The 19,751-nt window shown below is 42.3% G+C and overlaps 1 long non-coding RNA gene across 2 annotated transcripts; it reads right to left on the bottom strand.

The window, feature by feature from the left end:
• Positions 1-9,013: 9,013 nt before the first annotated feature.
• Positions 9,014-12,916, bottom strand: LOC132507201 (uncharacterized). Of its 2 annotated transcripts, none has more exons than XR_009536089.1 (3): positions 12,807-12,916; positions 11,688-11,868; positions 9,014-10,535 (listed from the first exon to the last, which is right to left on the bottom strand). It is a non-coding gene; the product is annotated as an uncharacterized LOC132507201 (long non-coding RNA). The 2 variants fall into 2 exon arrangements; XR_009536090.1 differs by lacking the exon at positions 9,014-10,535 and adding an exon at positions 10,899-11,121.
• Positions 12,917-19,751: the final 6,835 nt, after the last annotated feature.

Genomic DNA, 19,751 nt, shown 5'->3' with positions numbered 1-19,751 from the left:
ATCTATTGGCCTAGGCCTACCTCAGTCTCTATGACAAATCTTTAGGCAGGAGAACATTGAGTGCCTCCGTTCCCCAAACATTCCCATACCCTGATGCTCAGCATTCACCCCTTGATACAATTCTTGACCTCGTGTGTCTGCTCTGATAACTGGGCTCCAGTCCCATTGCCATGACTCCACCTATGCTTTGTGCCACTTCTGTAAATAATCCTCTAAAAAGACGATGTAAACTAACGTCAGGAATACTTGATTGCCTCATAAGACACAATTAATAGAGTGAAAAGGCAACCTATGGAATGGGAGAAAATATTTGCAAATCATATATCTGTTAAGAGGTTACTATCCAGAGGATATAAGCTCACAACAACAAAAAGCAAACAATCAACTAGAAAGCGGGCAAAGACTTGGATAAACACTTCTCCAAAGCAGATATAGGGAATTCCCTGGTGGTCCAGTGGTTAGGGCTCAGCGCTTTCACTTCTGGGCCCCAGGATCGATCCCTGGCCTGGGAACTAAGATTCTGCAAGCAGTGTAGCACGGCCAAAACAACAAAACAAGCAGAAAACAAAACCAAAAAAGATATGAAAATGGCTGATAAGCACATGAAAAGATGTTTAATATTACTAATCATTAGGGAAATGCAAACCAAAACTAAGTGAAGTTCTAACTCACACCCATGGGGATGGCTACTATCAAAGACACAGAAAATAAGAAGTGTTCATGAGGATATGGAGAAATTAGAACCCTTGTGCACTGTTGCTGGGAATGTAAGATGGTAACGCTGCTGTGGAAAAAATTATGGGGGCTCTTTGCAAAATCGAAAGCAGAATCACCATATGATTCAGCAGTTCCACTTCTGGGTATGTACCCAAAACAATTGAAAGCAGGGACTCAGAGATATTTGTATACCCATGTTCATAGCAGCACTATTATTCACAATAGCCAAACAGTGGAAGCAACCCAAGTGTCCATCAACAGATGAATGGATAAACAACATGTGGTATATACATATGATTGTATCAATAATATGTACATATGATTGAATATGTACACACCAAATGGGAAGCGTTAAAAGGCAAGGAAATTCTGACATATGTTACAACATAGATGAACCTTGAAGACATTATGCTAAGTGAAATAAGTCAGTCACAAGAAGAAAAAATCGTCTGATTCCACTTTTTTTTTTTTAAGATGTTGGGGGTAGGAGTTTATTAATTAATTAATTTATTTTTGCTGTGTTGGGTCTTGGTTTCTGTGCGAGGGCTTTCTCTAGTTGCGGCAAGCGGGGGCCACTCTTCATCGCGATGCGCAGGCCTCTCACTATCGCGGCCTCTCTTGTTGCGGAGCACAGGCTCCAGACGCGCAGGCTCAGTAGTTGTGGCTCACGGGCCTAGTTGCTCCGCGGCATGTGGGACCTTCCCGGACCAGGCCTCGAACCCATGTTCCCTGCATTGGCAGGCAGACTCTCAACCACTGCGCCACCAGAGAAGCCCCTGATTCCACTTTTATGAGATACCTGGAGTAGTCGAGTTCATTAAGATGGGAAGTAGAATGGTGGTTGTGAGGGGCTGGGGGACAGAGGGAATGAAGAGTCATTTAATTGGTATAGAGTTTCAGTTTTGTAAGGTGAAAAGAGTTCTGGGGGTAGGTTGCACAACAATGTGAATGTACTTAAGGCAACTGAACTGTACACTTAAAAAACAGTTAAAATGGGGCTTCCCTGGTGGCGCAGTGGTTGAGAGTCCGCCTGCCGATGCAGGGGACATGGGTTCGTGCCCCGGTCCAGGAAGATCCCACATGCTGTGGAGCGGCTGGGCCCCTGAGCCATGGCCGCTGAGCCTGCACGTCCGGAGCCTGTGCTAGGCAGCGGGAGAGGCCACAACAGTGAGAGGCGCGCGTACCGCAAAAACAAAAAAACAGTTAAAATGATAAATGTTATGTCATGTATATTTTACCACAACTTAAAAAAGGTACCCAATTGAATCAAAAGACCTAAATAGATGTCATGACTCTGGTCTTATTGTGCATATCACTAACCTCTTCAGAACTTAGTTGCTTCACTGTAGAATGGGAAGCCTAATTTATTCCTACTTATATCCCAGGAACATAGAGAGTTAAATGAGATAGTCCATGGAAAATTACATTGTGAACAATTTAGGATTATTTTAGTGTAAGATATAAGTTAGTAAAGTGTAAAGAGTTGGGGATGTTTAAGATGTCTCTAAGAAGCCAATGGAATTTGAAAGAGATTTATAGAATTAAAAGAATCCAAGGGACAGGAAGTACGGCAAGGACACGCAACTCAAGTCAGTACATTTCACCGAGGACTTTCCCTACATCAGGCACATCCTAGACACATGACACGAGAACAGCCCCTGTCTTTGCTGAGCATATTGAAATTGAAGATAAAAACCCAAACATTCACAGAACACCATACTGAGGAAGAAACACAGAGGACCGTAAGATTGTGGGCTTCCTGAACAAGGCAGACTTCTCAGAGGAAACATCTAAACTGAGGTCTGAATGTTGAGTAAAGTTAAACCAGGCCAAGAGGAAGGAAAACACGTTCTAGGAAGAAGAAACAACTTGCGAAAATGTGTGAAGGTAAGAGAACACCTGATGTGTTTGAGGAGCTAGAAGAAATTCCTCAAGGAGTTTGGGAAGGAAGAGCTACGAGTCAGCAGGAATCAGATCACGCGTGGACTTGCGAGCGATAAGGAATTAGCATTCAATCCAAAGGGCAGTAAAATGTCACCAAAGAGTTTTAAGTAGGTAGTGACATCAGCAGATTTTCATTATATGAAGATCACAGGTTATAGGGTAGAAGAGTGTACTAGGGTGGGCATGGAGGAGAAGACCAGACGTAGAAAGAGCGTACAATAATCCAGACACGGATGAGAGAAAACAACACAGACGTTCAAGGTACATTTAAGAAGAAGAATTGACAGGACATGATGTTATATTGGAAGTAGGGGAAGAAGGAAAGAAGAGAGTCCAGTCTGGGCAACTGTGAAGTTGGTGGTACCATGTAGAAGTAGAGATGATATCAGAAGATGAAAAAAGAGGGTATGTGATATGGAAACTACAGAGTGGGAATCAAAACATACATAACCATTCATGAGCAATAATACAAAATATGTATAAAAAGGAATGAAGAACAAAGAGTGGAAATATTGGAAAAAGAAAAGGACATGGTTTCATAAGAAGTTCAGCACAATTCACTGCTTATATTTTTAGTTGGGAGAAAATGCCATATAGCAAATGTAAAATAGGAAATGAAGGGAAAAAATAAAAGGTGTAGTTGGGACTTCCCTGGCAGTCCAGTGGTTGGGACTTTGACTTCCAATGTGAGGGGGGGCGGGGGGAAGGAAGTTGGGGAGTGGGTTTGATCCCTGGTCAGGGAGCTGGGATCCCACATGTCTCGAGGCCAAAAGACCAAAGCACGAACAATGGAAGCAGTGGTGTAGCAAATTCCGTAAAGACTTTAAAAATGGTCCCCATCAAAACAAATCTTTAAAAAACTAAAAAAAGGTATAGTAAATGGAAAAATGCTAAATAAGGTGGCAGGAATCTGTTCTAATATAATTAAAATGCTTAGAGTGAATGTAAATGGATTTAAAACACCCATTAAAATTGACCCTGGATTTTAAAAAATAAAGGAAAAACCCAATATGTTGTTAGCAATGGACAAACTTGAAATAAAAGCAAATGAATATTTGAAACAAAGTTTTATTTTTTTCTACAGCTTCTTACTTTTATAAGCACTTACTCTGTGCCAGGCACTGTGCTATGCACATGACAAGAATTAACTCATTTAGCCCTCATAATGATATTATGAGGTAGTTACTATTAATATCCTCACCTAATGGATGAGGACATTAAAGCATAGAGGTTAAATCATCGATCCAGGATGAAAGAAGTAGCAGTGTCACAGCTGGGATTCAAACCCAGTGGTGGAACAAGATCAAGAAAGTTACGCAAATATGGATTGAAAGAAAACAGATGTTCAAATTTTAACATCTGACAAAACAAAATTCAAGACAAATAATATCATACTAACCAAAAAGGGACATCACATACTTGTGAAAAGAAAAACAGTTGTATTTGGTGGTTTTTAACATACTCATTTCAAACTAATAGATCAAACAAAGAAAAATAAACAAATGTTTAAAGATATGTTTAAATACCACTCTCTCAGAAAGGTCTTCCTGACCCACCCTTTACGAAGTAACTCTTGCCATGTAGACCCTAAATTCTCTATCACCCTTATTCTCCTTTATTTTTCTCCAAAGCTTTTATCACTACTATGTGTGTAACATATAATATGTGGTTATTGTTTATGTATTTATTATTAGCCCCACTAGAATATAAGCTTCATGAAAGGCAGGGATTTTTTTTTTGTTTAACACTGTATCTCTGATGCCTAGAAGAGTGTCCAGCAAATAATAGGTGTTGAATAAATGTTCACTGAAATAATCAACAAATAAATGAATCCAAATAACACAATTAATAAGATTGAAGTACTGTGTATATAGCTTACTCTGTGTTCATATCCATACCCAACAGATATAGAATAGAGAGTGAAAATGGAATAGTCATGAAAACTGAGCATGTGTTAAGTCATAATGGAAGTTTCAAAGAAATATTTCAAAGAAATAGATGATGTTTCCTAAAAAAAAAAAAATCATAAATCAATACAAAAGAATATCTAAAATCTAAGTAAAGTACTGAAAGTTACACTAAATAATTACAAAATCTAAATAATTAAAAAACTGAATAAAATAAAAAATAATTAGTAACCAACGAAGAAGTAATAATTAAACTACACAAACAAACTAAATGAACATTCTAACTACATGAAAAGGAATTAAATAAATAAAGCTAAATGACTTACCTAATAAGTTAATTAAATTAAATACCTAAATTATACAAACTAAATAAAATACTACCAAAATCTCCTGAGATAAAGATAACTCATTTAAAAAATGCCATAATACTTAGAACTGAATGACTGTAAGGTACTTACTTGTTAAATCTAACAGGATGTAATAAAAGCATACCTAGAGAGAACTTGAGGAGAATTTTATAGTTTTAATACATTTATCAGAATAAAATAATAAAAGCAAGTGAAGCCAACCTTCAACTCAGGAATTTCATAAAAGAATACCAGTACAAACACAAAGAATGAAAAGGAAAATATTATTAAAGATAAGAACAGAACAGAAGTAGTAGAAGTGTCACAGAATTCAGAACAGAATTCAGAATTCAGAACAGAATTCAATTCTGCTCCTGCTTAGAGAGAGGCTTAATACTATTTGAAGGTAGACTACAATAAATTAAAGATGTATATTGCAAAACCTAGAGTAACTTAAGAAAAGTAAAACAAAAAGCATACCTAATGAGACAATAGTGGAGTAATCATAATGGAATATAATTTATTAATCCACAAGAAGGCCAGAAAGAATTAAAAATATCAAAAAAAAAATAGGTGCTTTCTCATCTGATAGTAAAACCTAGCTGTCAACAGACACCCCACACACATACAGAGCTTGCTTTTAACCTTTTAATTCCTTCTTCTTAGACATAAAAAGGTGGCCAGGCTCACTGGGCATTTGAGAGAAGTCAAAAACAAGCAGAATAATAGGAAACAAAGAAACTCAAAGAGAAGAAGCTTTTTAAATGTACACATTTGTAACCCTCAGAGAACACAGAAAACATACCATAATCATAAAACAAGAAAGGACGTTCTGTTCTAAGAGCAAGACTGGCTTTTGAAAAATAAAATTATGTTAATGGTGTCTTTAAAACAATTAATAGAAAGATTAGAGGAAAAAGTAAAGAATTCTCTCATAAAGTAGAACTAAAAGACAAAAACATGAAAAAAGCAAGAGAAAAAAGATAAGTAAAGCACAGGCTTTCTCCAGGAGATCTCATATCTAACTAGTAGACATTCCAGAAAGAGAATACATGGAAACTGGAGGAGAAGGAAGTATCTTAGAAATAACTCAAGTTCTCAAATGGGAGCAATGAGCTTCTAGATGGAAAGCTGATTATACAGGATAATGAGTGGAATTTCAAAGGACTACTCCAGGGCATACCAGCTAGAATTTAGCGATAAAAGAGATCCTAAAATCTTCCAGAACAAAACAAAGCATCAAAACCAGGTCATATATAAATTATTGAGAATCAGAATGGCATCGTTTCTCAAAAAGAACACAGGAAACTTGAAGACAATGAGTAATGCCTCCAAAATCCTAAGAGAAAATACCTTCTAATCTATAATTCTGTACCTAGCCAAACCACCAATCAAGTGTTAGGACACAACACAAATATCTTTCAACATTCAAGCTCTCAAGAAAAGTTATCTCCATTTGTTCCTATTATTGCCCAAGAAGCTAAAAATTAGTTCCACCAAACTGAGGGAGTAAACCAAAGAAAGAAGAAGATTTGTGGTTTAGGAATCAGGGATCCAACACAGGAGAGGAAGGGGCAAAGGGAATTCATGCGATGGTTGATAAGGAAAGTCCCTGGAGATCAGATGAGCCACCAGGCCTAGCACAAGAGCAGGACAGATAGGAACCGAGAGACCGCTCAGGGGGAGATGTAGTCAAACAATAACAGTAATAATCATGAATTGACATATCAGAAGGAGAAAAGATTATCTGATGGCTTGAATACCTTGAGAGGAAATGTAAATTTGTGGGAAAATGTGGGGATGATTTAGTATAATATAGAAAAATAATTTTAAAAAATTAATTTAGTTAATTAATTTCTTTCACTTCAAAAAGGAAGTGACATAATAGTGTTTTACAAGATTCAGCTGTAAATAATGAAGATGTAATCGGATGTTAGCCATCTGAATGTAAACCTTCAATCTTGATTTGAACAAAGTAAGAATATAATTGGGTACAGAGACAGTAGAGTGTGTGTGCGTGTGTGTGTGTGTGTGTGTGTATGTATGTGTGTGTGTGTATGTGTGCGTGTGTTTGGGGGGCATGGGAGAGACCCAAATCCCCTTTTTATTATAGAAGGTTAATAGACAATATCTAAATTTGAAAATAAAAACCTTTTTCTTACAGGATGCTATTTTGAAATAGCGAGGCATAAACCAGAAACGGCAGCTGAGAGAGTTAAAACTGAGTCCACCTGGGGAGCGGTAACTAGGAAAGAGAAAAGTGTGGTGAGGGGACTGCTCTTTTATGATAAGCCTTATGGTACTGTTTGACTTGCTAAGCTGTTTCTGGGTTACTTTGATAAAAAATTAAAGTTTAATTACAATTAGATGAAATCGTGGGATTGCCGATAATCATAGTTATACTCCTAAAAGATCTATCCAAATTGCTTCCAACTTTTAGAATGAAGAAAATAAAATAAGCCTTAGCAGTGAAGTAATATGTGACATATTCCGGGAGAGTGATGAACTAGGTCTTGAAAAAGAACAGCTAGGCAACTCTGCCGTGTTCCACACCCACGCAGGGACTAGCCAGCCATTACGCATGTCCTGTTTTCCAAAGAAATATTGGCTGAGGAAACATTGATTTATCACTATTTTATGAGGAGATAAATTGGCAAAGGCTGTGGAGCAAAGCGTATACAGAGTATGGGTTTGAAACTGGAAATTTTCCACCCAGATTTGAAGAGAACTGTTGTAGCTAAATGGGATAGTTATTCATTCAATAAAAACGTAAGGGGTAACTAAGTATAAAACACTGTGCTGGACTTTGGGTGGGGAGGTGCTTATGAAGATGAATGTACCCATTCTCAAGCCACTTAACCATCTGCTGGGGATGATATGAGCACATGGAAATGAAGTAACATGTAACAGTCAGTATATCAAGTCACTCAGGCAGGGTCTCTGGGGCAGCTTGGTTTGACCTGATACTCTCATACATTTTGAAAAAGGATGGTATGTACATGGTGTTGCTTTTTACATTCCTAATGTGTAGGTCTCAAGGAAAAGACAATGGGAAAGGATGAAAATACATCCTGTAAAGTCAAACAGAACTGTCTGCCTGGAAGGAAGGAGGGAGAAAGCCAACGACTAAACAACAGAAGAGGAAGGGGAATCAGAGAGAGAACTTTAAGAGAGGAATAAGAACCCTGGAACCTGAGGTTGATAAACCAACGGTTACAAGTCACAGATCCAGTTTTAGGAAGTAAGTGGATGGAGGGGCTGGATCACCATGTCTGTGGGTGTTGATATTTAATTTCACAAACATCACAAAGCAATGGGACATAAATCAAGTCCTGGCATGACGGACAGCTGCCGGGGTGGTCTATCCGTACCTTGAGATTTTCACATACCGACTTTTTGCTTAAGATAAACAGGCTGTAAACGGATGCTTGCCCATTATGATGTTACTTTTGCAGTTTGTTGCCGTAGATATCTTATTCTGGATCTTCATTAATATTTGAGTTATTCTTGGAAAACATCTTTTCACTGCTTTTTACTTAACTAAAAAGATGAGTTAAATGTGGCTTTCAGCAAAGCAGAGAAGACCATTAAAACCGTAACATTTGGGCTTCCCTGGTGGCGCAGTGGTTGAGAGTCTGCCTGCCGATGCAGGGGACACGGGATCGTGCCCCGGTCCGGGAGGATCCCGTGAGCCATGGTCACTGAGCCTGTGCATCCGGAGCCTGTGCTCCGCAACAGGAGAGGCCACAACAGTGAGAGGCCTGCGTACCGCAAAAAAAAAAAACAAAAAAAACCCCGTAACATTTGAAGATAAAAAATGAAAGGTTGATAACTGGTAAATCAAGATGGCAAACTTTAAAAAGGAAAAACAAATGTAACCGCACAGCAGGGTGGGGAGGAAGTAGTGTTGGAAGGCCTTGAGAACTTGGGAAAATACTTGTTTGCCCAAGAGCTGTCCTGGTTTGGGGGTGAGAGAGATTGCCAGGGTAGCCAGATGGCTCAAAAAAGGGTCACAGAATGTGACTCCAGGAATGTAAAATGTGTTTGAAATACCAGGACATTTGTAATGTAGATTAGAAAAAGGCATCTGACAATTCCTTAGCTAAAGACTTTATTAAGCAACAATAATACAATCCAGGAATACAGAAACTTCAAGAAAGAAATTTAGATAACTTCAAACATCTAAATATCATAGTACGCACGTCTCTTAAGGATAACTAAAATTACAGAGCTTTTGAAAGATATGGCCACAGTGTCCACCAGTTTATCCAAAGGGGACTAGTCAGAAATGAATGAAGAAAAACAATGAGCTTTACAGTCAGGACAAATAAAGCAGCGGGGATCTAAGTACGAAAAAGCAGTACTGGGCAAGTGCTTTGTAATATTGTTTTTGTTTTGTTTTTCTGTTGTAGCACTTTGGCTTTTCTCTGTAGTACAGAGAATCTAGGAACAAAAATATGTCATTGGAGCCAACATCAAATTCATACTAACAGGGTCTAAGTCACTATGAAGAGGAGTGTAGGGCTGCTGTGAACCTGGTCTGAACCATAGTTTTACGACTATGTGTAAAGCCCTGATGGGTTAACAAGAACCTGTTCAGTTTTGTGGGCTCATCGCTTAGAGCAGCTGGGTGGGCACTGGAGATCATATCAGGCTAGACCAGCAGATTGCATTTTAGCCCCAGAGCCCCAGAAATCAGTCACACAGTTAGACCGGGGGTGCGAAAGCTCCATGAAGAGCCCAGAGTACCAATCTCTGATGACCTGAGGATAGGGAGAGGATTGAGAATCATCTCTCAATTCCCCAGACTCCTTGTTCTGTGCCCAGGACAGTCTGCTTACTTCCTCCCCCCACCCCGTCCCCTGATCTGACCGCCCCATCCTCACGGATGCACTTAGCTGATGCACTAAGGCGGCCGCTCCTCCCAGGGCCGCCATCACCCCAGGATGCACCTGGTCACAATTACTCAGCGGTCTTCCTGGAAGAGGTCCCTAGTGTTTCTCCCACTCCCCCGGCTGTGAATTTGGCCAGGAAGCAGGGAAATGCCCTGTGGAACATTGATCCGAACATACGAAGCAGATCGCACAGGTCAAGGGATGACTCACGCTTTGGAGCTCATTTCATCCCAAAGGGAAAGTCTATGCTCTTTCCCCGAATCCTCTGACATAAATTGCAAAGGTTTAGAAAGTCTAAAAATAAATGCTTCCCCAGTGCAGAGTTGTCACAAGGAGCGAATCCCCAGCTTGGTTTTAATTTCCTGTCTTGTAATGCTTTCTATATATGAAACCCTCTGCCATCCCTTTTAAAGCTGCCATCACAACTTGATTTGTGTTTAATGGAGAAACTGAGTCATAAAAGGTCGAGTGATGTTTCCAAGGTCACACACACAGTAAGGAAAGGGGCTGGAATTCTAGCACGGGTCTCTCTGCCTCTGCTCCTCCTTTAAGCCACCTTTCCCGCTGATTCCATCTGCATCATCCCTTGGTCCTCTGAATTACTAGACAGTTATGGCTCACGCTACCCAATGCAGCTTCCAGTGCTCTGCTGTCTCTGCTTTCTCCCTTGTTCGAGTTTGGTTATCGCATCCTTCCCCGGGGCGGGGGGTCAAGGAGGGCAGAGTCTGAGGACATAACCAGAACCTAAGTTAAATGCAGTCGTGTAGTCTGAGGCATTAGCTGGTCCAAGTCCCAAAGCAGGAGCAGGCTGGGGACGAGTGACTGTCTAGCTGAACTCTAATCCCCTCAAGGGCAAGGACCACCCGTCCCCTGCCACTAGACTCTACTTGGGTATACGCTGCAGTACCTAGCTCAATACTGAGTGAAAATATGTGCAATTGATGTTTCCATATTTGGATTTTAATTGTGATCCTAATTGCTCTGCTACTCTAAATTTAAATAAATTCCATTATTACTCTAATTTTGAATACATTTATTAACGTTTTAAAAAATGTTTATCCTATTCAAGATGCGGGTGGGCTCTCTGAGGAAAGAAGGATGACCGTGGTCTCATAGAAGGCACTGGGGTCCATTTCTCTGGGAGCAGACAAGATGTGAGGATGCTGGTGGGGCACGGTGCTGGTTGGCGTGCTGGGTGCAACACCTCCAGCTTCACAACGTTCCCAGGGTACCAGGAGTGCAAGAGCCCCCGAGGAAGCTCTGCCTGCCAGTTGGCCTGGTTAGTAGATACCTCCCTTCACCTATAGGACACTGGGGGAGAGGATGCCCAGAAAAGAGTAGAGGTTTCAATCGAACTACGAAAACTTTGTCCCAAATATTGGCAATATTTCCTTTTAGATGCCAGTGGAAACTTTTCTTTATCATGGTGCTACTAATAATTCTTTCAACAGAACATCATGCGGATGGATCATTGATCCAGCTCACCTTTTCTGCCTCCCACTTGCATCATTCAGAACAGACGTGTGAGGAATTAGACCGTCAACAGACTTTTCATTGCTTTCTCATGCTCTAGAACCGTCAAATCACAGTCTGATTGAAGGCAAGTACCAATAGTGCCAATTGGCTACAGACTTGTGATAATCAATGTCGTAAATCTGTGATGGCCCTAGGTTGCAGTGCTTTCCAGCTCCCGCCCCCTCCTGGTACCATCAGCAGCCCCTCAGCATAGCTCAGGTTCTTTTATTCTGTTCCATCCCCGGTAAGGGTCATTCCACTCTTATGTAGACATCTTCTTTTGGAAGGACTTGAGGTTACTGTGTTAGTTCCTCACCCATAACTGATTCTTTCCTCTTCTCCTGGCTTGTTGGTACCCTTACCTCAGTTTCCAGGAATGTTCTCATTCTCCATGTCTCTTCCTTTTCATATAAACTTTGCTCTTCCAGCAGATGGGGCACCAAATTTTGAATCAGGAAAGTTGGATTTTAAGCGCCAGCTTCCCACTTACAGCCAGTGTACATGGCCAAGTCACTTCACGTCTCTGAGTCTCGATTTCCTTATCTATAAAATAAAGATCAAAAATGTATTCCTGTGAATGCATTAGTCCCCATGATGTAATACATGTGAATACCTTTAACATTATAAAATGATATACAGATGGAAGGAACCATATCTTTACAATGTCTTGTTCTCCATAGACTATTAGCAGAATCAGAGTACCTATGAGTGTCTAGGGTGAGACACCATCGGGGGTGTTAGGGATGAGAAAATACCTCTGCTTTTCTTGTTTCCTCTTTCACTTGAACTACTTCAACTGTTAATCTTATCTTCTTAGATTATATTCATTTGTGTGAGCTACTGCAAATCTTTTGTCAATTGGGGGTAATAAATTATTTAATAAATAAATAATTAGTAATATAATTAGTTAATGGTATAAGCCACAATCCCTACTCGTAAGTGGTATATATATCATAATGGAAAGACATCTAATGACACCAGGGATGATTTTGAAGCCCTGGATTTGAGACACATATTTATTGTGAGATGATCACCAAAATAATGTTAGTTAACACCACTAACCCCTCACGTAATTATTATTTTTTGTGTGTGGTGATTATATTTAACATCTATTCTGTTAACAACTTTAAAGTATAGGATACAGTTAATTATAGTCACTATGTTGTCCATTAAGTCCCCAGAGCTTATTCATCTTCTAGCTGGAAGATGAACCAACCTCTCCCCATTTCCCCCACCTGCCAAGACCCTGGCAACCACCATCCTTCTCCCTATACCTTAAGTTCAACTTTTTTAGCTTCCACATACAAGTGAGATCATACAGTATTTGTCTTTTTCTGTCTGACTTATCTCACTTAGCCCAACACCCTCAAGACCCCTCCGTGCTGTTGTAAAAAGCAGGAGTGGGTTCTCTGACGATGGAAGGCTTTACACAGTGCATGAGGTCATGAGTTCTCAGCAGGCACCAGAAGGGACAAACTCACAGAGAAAGGCATCATTTTCCTCCAGCAGATTCAGGGAGGAGGAAGTCTGCCCTGCGACTGGAGCAGTGCTGAGTCACCGAGAGCCCATCAGCAGCCGTGAGCCAGCCCACATCGTCACAAAGTGAGGACAATTGTGCAATCTTCAGAGGAGAGAATTTACAAACCGGGTTGGCAGCCAAACTGACAGACCTAGGACTGTTATTCAACAGACAAGACCGTCTGCCTGCTGACTGTTTTGGAGACGTGAACCCAGCAACATGAGTGTTTATACCCAGGAAGCTGTTGGTCACTACGGAGAGTCAAACAAGACTCCTTTAGATTGATGTTTCTTTCTCTCTCTCCCTGTTTGAGCATCGTGTGAGATTATACGGTTACGTGCGTGTGCTAAGCAGACAGTTGATACTAGTTAGTTCTGATTTCGTTTGGCCCCTGAAACAGGAAGCTATTTACTAACGGGGCTATTTTAGTGCCTATCGACTCTTTTGAGGGTCATGCCAAGACATAGGTGGTCATGGCAGTTGGTAAATTAGCTGATCACAAATGGCCTGGTAGGATCAGAACAGGACATCTTTCAGTTAGGGAGAAGAAAAGAGAGTCACAAAGCCAGCCAGGGAAGTACAAATTGCGACCCTGCCTTTTAAAAGCGTGAAGCGCTAACCTGGGATCCCCACTCTGGGGACCAACGTTTACTTGATCTGTACCTTCCCCTGTGGTGGGGCTTCGCTGTCAGTTAGATTTCTGGCCAGTTCTGCCCCTACCTTGGTACCCCCCTCCCCAAATGTCTGGTTGTCCTGTCTGGGTCTCGAAGCTCCAGCCTGTAAGGGACTGAGCACCTGTCTAAACCCCAGGTCCTTACTGATGGGTTCTTCTAACATCCAACTCAGTCTTACACGTTAGTGTAAGACCCGGGTACCAGGGTCTCCCAGCTACTGGGCTTCCTGCCCATGAACTCCAGTCCCTCTGTCACTGATTGGCTGCGTATGCATCCTCTCCATCACCTATGATGAGCCTGCCATTGTTCTAGGCATTTTACAGACAAAGCTCACACTTGCATGGAAATGAATTTACATGTTGTCTTGGGGGGAGGGCAGGGGGGAGAGACAGGAAATACACACGCAAATAAATAAACTTACATGATAATTTTAGATAGTGGTAAGTGCTAAGAAACAAAGAAATGCAGCAGAGGGTGATATGAGAGAGTGACAGGGCTGAAGGTGATGTGATCTAGATGGGGGGTCAGGGAAGGTCCCACTTGGGGGAGGGGTGGTGGATAGCATTACCGTGAGACAGCATGGAAAGAAGCCAGCTTTGTGAAGGTCTGGAGGCAGAGGGAAGAGTAAGAACGATGATCCTTAGGCAGGAAGGAGCTGTCGTGCTCCAGAAACTTGTGGGTGGAGTGCAGGGAACGGGGTGAGACAGGGAGGATGGGACAGGGTGTGTGACTGCAGGTGGGGTAGAGGCAGGGCCTGCAGTGAGGGGCCTTGGAGGCCCTGGCAAGGAGCTGGGGTCAGTCTACCTGCTGTGATAGACTGAGCTATGTGAAGAATTTTCTGCAGGGAAGTGATGTAATTCAATCTGCATTTTCCAAAGATCATTCTATCTGCTTTAGAAGGTAGAGGTTATAGAAGGACACGAGTACAAAGAGAATAGCTAGGAGACTGTGTATAATCAAGGCAAGAAGTTCTAGTAGCTTGGCTTGGACTAGAACGGTAGCCTGGATGGAGAGAACTTAACACAGCGGGGATTCATCTTGGACGTAAAGCCACCAGGTTGTGCTGATGGATTGGACGTGAGCGTAGGGGAAGGGAAGGTGTTAAGGATATTTTTGTTTGAACATCTGGGTGGATGATGGTACCTGTACCTGAGATGGGGAAGACAGAGTCAGGACGGTGGGGGGAGACCGGTGGGTGGCAGTCAGTGTTTCTAAGGCCGTGTTGTTTGGTCACTCTTCTTAGACAGCCAAGTGGGACTGTTAGATTGGCAACTGAAGCTACTGTATGTTTGCAGCTCAGTGGAAAAATCAGAAATGGAAATGTCTCAGTACATAGATTGTTTTGGGCCAAGAGCTGTGCTACACATTTATATAATCATTCATTCATTCATTCATTCAATGTCCCTGTCCTAGGCACTGGGATTACAGCAGTGAACCAAACAGACAAAAACCCCTGCCCTTGGGCTTCCCTGGTGACCCAGTCGTTGAGAATCCGCCTGCCAATGCAGGGGACATGGGTTTGAGCCCTGGTCCGGGAAGATCCCATATGCCATGGAGCAACTAAGCCCGTGCATCACAACTACTGAACCTGCACCCTAGAGCCCGCAAGCCACAACTACTGAGCCCGTGTGCCGCAACTACTGAAGCCTGCGTGCCTAGAGCCCACGCTCTGCAACAAGAGAAGCCACCGCAATGAGAAACCCCTGCTCACCTCAACTAGAGAAAGCCCGCGTGCAGCAACGAACACCCAACACAGCCAAAAATAAATAAATCTATTAAAAAAAAATCCCTGCCCTCGTGGAGCTGATATTATAGTAGGGAGAGAAGGACACAACAAACAAACACATGGTTAAAATGTATGTCAGAAAAAAACATAGGAATGATAGAGATAGGGGAGGAGGCTGGGGATAGGAGAACAAAAGTGAACCCAGAGGTTAGGAAAGGCATCTTTGAAAAGGCTAAGACCTGAGTGTGGTGAGGGGGTGGGGGCGTATTCCTTGGGGAACGTTTCCAGGAGGAGCAATGCTGTGGAACTCAGGGAACAGGCAATGAAAATCAAAGGAAAAAGCCACAGCCTCAGCTTTCACAAGACTTGCAGTCCAGCTGGGCTGACAGACAAGAGGACAGACAATTTCCACAGGAGGATAAACCCAGCCTAGTTCCTCTTTATCATCTGAAGCCTTCAGGAATTCCTTGAAAGCTTTTAAATGAGAAGCTATAATAACAGAAAGAAGTTGTGCTCGTGCCGTGAAAAGAAATAGGAATTTGTGTTTAAATGCTTTCTATCCCTTCCATCACAGCTACAACTTTGGATTTTACACTGTGACCTCAGATTCACACTTGCATAGTTGTGTCATCATCACTGTCTCGGGAACTCTGTGAGGATAAAATGAGGAAACATGCGGGGGGGGGTATCTGCACACAGGGAAGTGGTGGCTGTCTGAGGAAGGATGGGTATTGGTCAGATGGTGTCCACTCGCCCCTGGGCTGGCTCTGAACTCCAGCCTCAGGGACTTGGGGAGTACAGGTGGGCATGGGAGGGAGCAGGTCGGCAGGGGAGTGCAGGTGGGCGTGAGTTCTCTTAGCCCCAGCCCTCCCAGTGGGACTTGGGTTGCTCACCAAAGCTTTTGTTTTCACCTCTGATATCAGCAGAGGGTCAGGGTGTAGCCCTGGTCCATTGGGTGAGCAACTCCCAATGGACCAGTCCAATGGCTATTGTGCTCCGCACAGACACACTGCCCAGTCAATGGTGGGCTGCACTGACCTGCTGCTTCCCGACTCCTCCTGCCAGTGTGAAGAGTGAAACCTACAGCCTCCAGGGATGGGCTTGCTCAGAACTCACGTGAGAGCACTGCACGTGTTCACGGATCCTGTGGACGGTAGGCTTCCACCAGTAAAGAAGTAAGCCCACCACAAAAGAGGGTCCCTCTATCTTTGGTCTGAGCCCGATCATTTCTCTGAACTTTATATCCACCCTCCATTCCTGAGGACGCGGCTGAGATGCGTGCCCTGGGAACCAAGCAGGGCTCACAGCGATGCAGGTCTAATGACCCTTGATTTTGTCACCTGCCTGGCCGACCCAGGCCACCACGCTAGCCTCGACACCATCCTGGATTCGTGGCTGCTACTGGCCATTTTCATGGGCATCCTCAACTTTGCGCACTGGGGCTGGGCAAAGCCAAGAGCTTGGGAGCCAGCCGACCTGGCTTTGATCCTCACCCGTCTCTTAGCAGCCATGTGACCTTGGACCAGAGTCAACCTCTTTAAGGCTCTGTTTCTTCATCTATCGAATGGCAAGAATAATAACTCCATCAGCGTTCTTGTAAGGGGCAAGTGAGTTACTACGTCTGCAGTGAGTGGGCCCATACTTGTCATGCATTACTCAAAATAAAGTGCTCAAAATAAAGTGTTATAATTGTTGGGCAGTCATCCTCTGCCTTTTTATAGCACAATCTGTTACTGCAAGGCAGTCGTCTGCCCCAGCTGTGTTTAACCAACTTTTTTTTTAAATACTAATAATATATTTTATTTAACTGAATATATCCAAAATATTATTAGTTTAACATGATATTTTTTATCATGGTAAAATACACATAACATTTACCATTTTAACCACTAAGCGTACAATTCAGTGGCATTAAGTACATTCATTGTTGGGCAGCCATCGTCACCATCCGTTCACGAAACTTGATTCATCTTCTCCCCAAAATACGGAACACTTCACAAGTTTGGGTGTCACTCTTGAGCAGGGGCAAAGCCAATTTTCTCCACAACCTTTTCAATTATCCCCCGCTGCCCAAGCCAGTGCAGCACCATGGTGTTTTAAAGGGGTTCATTGATGGTCTGAAAGTGACCAACGTGTGTTAAAGCACCTTACAGAGTATCTACACTTTAAACGTAATGCACTTCTTCAGAAACTCAGCACTGTGAAATCTGTGGACACACATTTTAAGAGACAACTGTAGCTTGAACATTTTAATTTTCACTCAACCTCTTGAGGTGGGCTGCCACCAATGTGCTTTCTCACAGATTAGATTCCTGAACTAGTTGGAGGCACTGGTTAATAAATTCTTCCCAAACAAAATAATGTCATTTGCAGCAACACGGATGGACCTAGAGATTATCATACTAAGTAAGCCAGACAGAGAAAGGCCAATACCACCATATCACTTTTATGTGGATCTAAAAAAATAATACGAATGAACTTATTTACAAAACAGAAACAGACTCACAGGCATAGAAAACAAACTTATGGTTACCAAAGGGGTAAGGGGGGGGTGCGGATTAATCAGGAGTTTGGGATTAACCGATACACACTACTGTATATAAAATAGATAACCAAGAAGGACCTACTGTAGAGCACAGGGAACTCTACTCTAATTTGTAATAACCTAAAAGGGAAAAGAATCTGAAGTTATATATGTTATAACTGAAGTTATAACATTCAGTTATATATGTATAACTGAATCACTGAGCTGTACGCCTGAAATTAACCTGACATTGTAAATCAACTATACGAGAAATAAATAAATAAATTGTTCCCAAACAAACATTTTCTTTCCACAGATTTTAGACCTGTATCCTTTGTAGAGGAAGTTTTAAGTCTGCAGTGTAAATATGGTTGTTCAACTTCAGGTCAGATACAAAATGGTTATTTAGATGAGGGGCGTAAACCCTTGTGTTTGTTCTTTTCTATGCTACATGGCAATTTGGAAGTCAGCTCACAATAGAAAAGGATGCCTGAGACAGGATTTGGGGATTAAATACCACCCAGGGCTCACTTCTGGGTGCGCATCCCCGCCTCTCTTGATGCTGGGCTTGGCCATGTGACTTGCTGTAGGTAAAAGACCATAAGCAGAAATGACCTTGCTGCAGTCAACTCTGAAGTCTTGTGTGAAGCGGGTGGCGTCATAGAATGAGGGAGCCCCCGTCGGCCTGGGTCCCTTAGCAATTCTGAAGAGCAGATGCCCCTGCTAGCCAGTGGCGACTGTAGTATAAGCAGAAATAAACTTTTGTGTGTTTAAACCCCTGCGATGTGGGGATTATTCATTACAGCAGCACAATCAACCTTATCCTGATTAAGACTCATTTTAAGTAACAAATATGAAAAGTTCACTAAATCACTGAAGGCTTTCTTCTCTTCCTCCCATATCTCCAAATTCTCCGCTAACCACCACCACAAGCAATTGAAAAAAAATCTGAAAAAACCCTTTTGGGCATAATTCTAATATTACTAGTTCTCTTATTTGTTTTCCAGCTCAGATTCGGTAATGTATTGAGCCTTTAAAGCAACTATTTAGGTGATCCTCTAAGGTAATATAGTTACTGGTGGGGATTAGTGTCCAAAAGCGTCTGTCTTTCAATCATCTTCATGACATTCCCATGTCATTCTCACTTGACAGAGAGATTTTAGGTCTGAAAAGTTATTTGCTTTATTTTTTTCAAGTTAGAAAACATACATTCCTATGTGAGTCAATTCTCCTGATTTGAAACTACAGGCTGGACACCTTCCAAAGGTGAAAATGTGAACACAAGGCGGTCTTGAGGATTCTATCCATTCAGAAAAGAGGGAAGGAGACCCGTTTGAAACCCAGGGAGCTTTCCCCCAGCAAATGCACACACAAAAAGTGTGCGTTCATCTTCAGGGGACTCACGCACTCCTGAACCCAAGGGTCACGTTTCCACCTGTCCTAGAAAGATGTCATATGGGAGAGTGGCTTCATGTAAAGCAAATCACACCTAATTCAAAACCCTGAGTCCAAGTTCCAGAGCTGCCACTTACTAGCCGTGAAATCAGAGCCCCACGTCCTTTAGAAAGGAGAAATCTCTTCGAGCATACTGTGTGACACACAGCGATCAGGATGGAAACAGAGCTTTAAGGACGGTTAAGGCTGGAGGCTGCCCTCAACACCCTCATGGGTTAGTGTACAAATACAGAGGAGAAGACACCTCCCCTTCTCCCTCTCCCCAGTTCTAATCCCAGAGAGCTGGTTTCCAGGACACTGGCTGGGTCTCCTTTGCCAGTGGGTGAGGCCACCAGGTTTTAAGAAGTCCCATTTGGGCCACCCTCTGATTATTCCTGCTCCTGGCTCACTCCACCCTGCTGCTCTCCTGGCTAGAGAGAGAAAGGCAGAGCCCGCCCCGCTGGGACGGAGTCTCTTGCTCTTTTCTCTTCTTCACAAATCAATGGGCTTTTGCTTGGAGTTGAAGGCTGGATTTGTGCTTGGGGAGTG

Source organism: Lagenorhynchus albirostris, chromosome 16 (genome assembly GCF_949774975.1).
Source record: "Lagenorhynchus albirostris chromosome 16, mLagAlb1.1, whole genome shotgun sequence".
NCBI lineage: Eukaryota > Metazoa > Chordata > Mammalia > Artiodactyla > Delphinidae > Lagenorhynchus > Lagenorhynchus albirostris.
Note: the sequence above shows the minus strand (reverse complement) of the source record. Positions and strands in the feature narration are given on the sequence as shown.